Source organism: Somniosus microcephalus, chromosome 9 (assembly GCF_052327205.1).
Source record: "Somniosus microcephalus isolate GS21.2 chromosome 9, FLI_Smic_1.0, whole genome shotgun sequence".
NCBI lineage: Eukaryota > Metazoa > Chordata > Chondrichthyes > Squaliformes > Somniosidae > Somniosus > Somniosus microcephalus.
In genome coordinates, this window is record NC_140995.1 from 15,350,971 (window position 1) to 15,353,330 (window position 2,360).

Genomic DNA, 2,360 nt, shown 5'->3' on the forward strand with positions numbered 1-2,360 from the left:
CAAATTTTTGAAAAAATAATTTTTTTTTAAATCAGATCTAAAAATACACTTACCTTACTGTAAAGTCTTTAAGAATAATAAACCTGTGGAAAAAAAATTCTAACTTTAATTAATAGACCACTTACCTTTTAAACTAAGTTCTGGTTTTTAAATGTGCAAAAAGTGCAGGCCTTCACGCACGGGCAAACCTGTCAAAAAACCGGAAGTTCAACGCGCACGCACTGCCTCATACGTCGCACGCGTTTCACCTCTTAACCCCTTCGTTCAGGGGACCGGAAGTGCCGTTTTCCCGCGCATGCGCTGTGCATGCAAGAAACCGGCACTTCCATCGGGTCCACGCGTGGGTACTCCGTCCGTACTCACGCGTTGGGACCCGAATTTCTGGGCCTATAATAATGTATAGGTCAGTAGCCTCAGTTTGAGATACGAACTGGGAAATATATATGCAAAGCATATGAATACATTTGACATGCACTGAATATATGCATGTGTATTACTTCAGAATCTGTCTATTATTGTGTGTGACGCAGACACATGGGGCTCGATTTTACTAATGGAGGCGGGTTGAGGGCGGGCCCGCTGCTCGGCAGCTTTCGGACCTGCACCCCCGGCTGCCGCCTCCCAGCACTTCCGATTTTGGCTTCATTGGCCTCGTTACGGCCGACGTGCGGGTCCCTCCAGGCAATTGCTCGGAGGATGTCAGGTTCTCGCATCTGATGACGCGTTGTTTGTTTGAAAATTTAAAGGGGCCACGTCCCCTTTGCATACAAATGTCACTGGGATGGCTTGGTGCTTTATTACCTTGAAAGGGGAGCTGACAGCGTCTGATCTGAGCAAAATTTAATGAATGATATTGCTGGTCATATTATTCCAGAAAGAGATTTATGATTTTTTTGACTTTATTATTTGACTATGAAATGAAAAAGATGTCAGATGTGTTCCAATCATTGGCTTAATAATATTAATGCTTTTTTCTCTTAAAGGTGCTGGGAGCTGCAGGAGCGGCAGCCCCAAAAACTAAGGCTGCACCCAGGTTCAATGAGGGCTCCCTCCATGCTCTTGTTGAGGGAGTTAGAGGACGTCAGGAGCTCCTCTTCCCTGGAAACGGAAGGAGGAGGCCTCCTCAGCAAACCAAAGCACCTTGGCTTGGACCCCACAATAAACCCTCAGAGAAGTCAATTAAAAATATTTTGTCTTTTCTTCTGACCCCTCTGCTGACTCCCGCCGGGTCTGGCTGCCGGGATTGGTCCCGGTGTGGGGCCTCCTGAATTTCTGAGTTCAGATTGTGTCATGGCACTGATGACATCATTAGGCTGCGACACCTGAATGCAAAGCAGGCCCCTGCCTGCCTCCCTTGGGCGGGCAGCCCTGCCCTGCCCGATTTCAGGTGAGAAAAAAATAGCGAGGGTCGGCATCGCCGTGTGAACCACAAGGAATAATTGAGGCGAATAACATAGCATTTAACTGGAAGCTGGATAAACACATGCGGGAGAAGGGAATAGAAGGATATGCTGATAGGGTGAGATGAAGAGGGGTGGGAGGGGGCCCCTGTGGAGCATAAACATGTGGGAGGGGGCCCCTGTGGAGCATAAACATGGACCAGTTGGGCCGAATGGCCTGTTTCTGTGCTGTACATTCTATGTAATTCTATGTAACCCGCCCAGCTCAAATGCACCAGGCAAACTGGGCTAAAATCCAAGCTTATAAAATAGTGAAAACAGATAGACGTACAAAGACATTTCAAAATTATTGATTGTACTCCATGGCCCGTGACTAGACACTAGTTTTTTCAGACATTGTGGGGATGTTTTACATTGTACAATGCCAGCCATAGCAATGCTGGACGCAAGAGGCACCAGCACGTTACTCACTTGCAGCACTGTTAGGCAGGGTGAGTTATTTAATATATTTTTTTAATGTGTTGGCCTCCTTCTTATTCAACTCTGCTGCTCTGGGTGTGGGGAGTCTGCTCAATGAAAAAGAAGTTGCCGAAATTTGCATTGAACAAAAACAGATGGTATCATTTCATTGTCATTCATTGCTGGAAAAACAAATATAAAAATGTTTCTCAGTATTATCTAATGTGGGCAGGTAATGTGGGCAAGTCGCTATTAGTTTGTAGGTAGTCTTAATCATGACAGGAGCAAATAAATCTACCAATCACGTCGATTCCATTAGAGCATTTCCAAGCATTTGAAATTAACGATATTATCTGTAGACAGTGAATTATTGCACGTAGGCTCCAAGCCAAAAATAAATCACGTACTAAAAGGTATCGTCATCAACAATAACCTCTGAAATTTCTCAACAGTGACAATCCATTTAATCCAATGTAATCATGTGTGCTGCATAAGTTGCGA

At 44.9% G+C, this 2,360-nt stretch overlaps 1 long non-coding RNA gene across 1 annotated transcript; it reads left to right on the forward strand.

The window, feature by feature from the left end:
• The first annotated feature begins 253 nt into the window (after positions 1-253).
• Positions 254-1,186, forward strand: LOC147112271 (uncharacterized). The gene is made up of 2 exons (XR_015079648.1): positions 254-403; positions 984-1,186. It is a non-coding gene; the product is annotated as an uncharacterized LOC147112271 (long non-coding RNA).
• Positions 1,187-2,360: the final 1,174 nt, after the last annotated feature.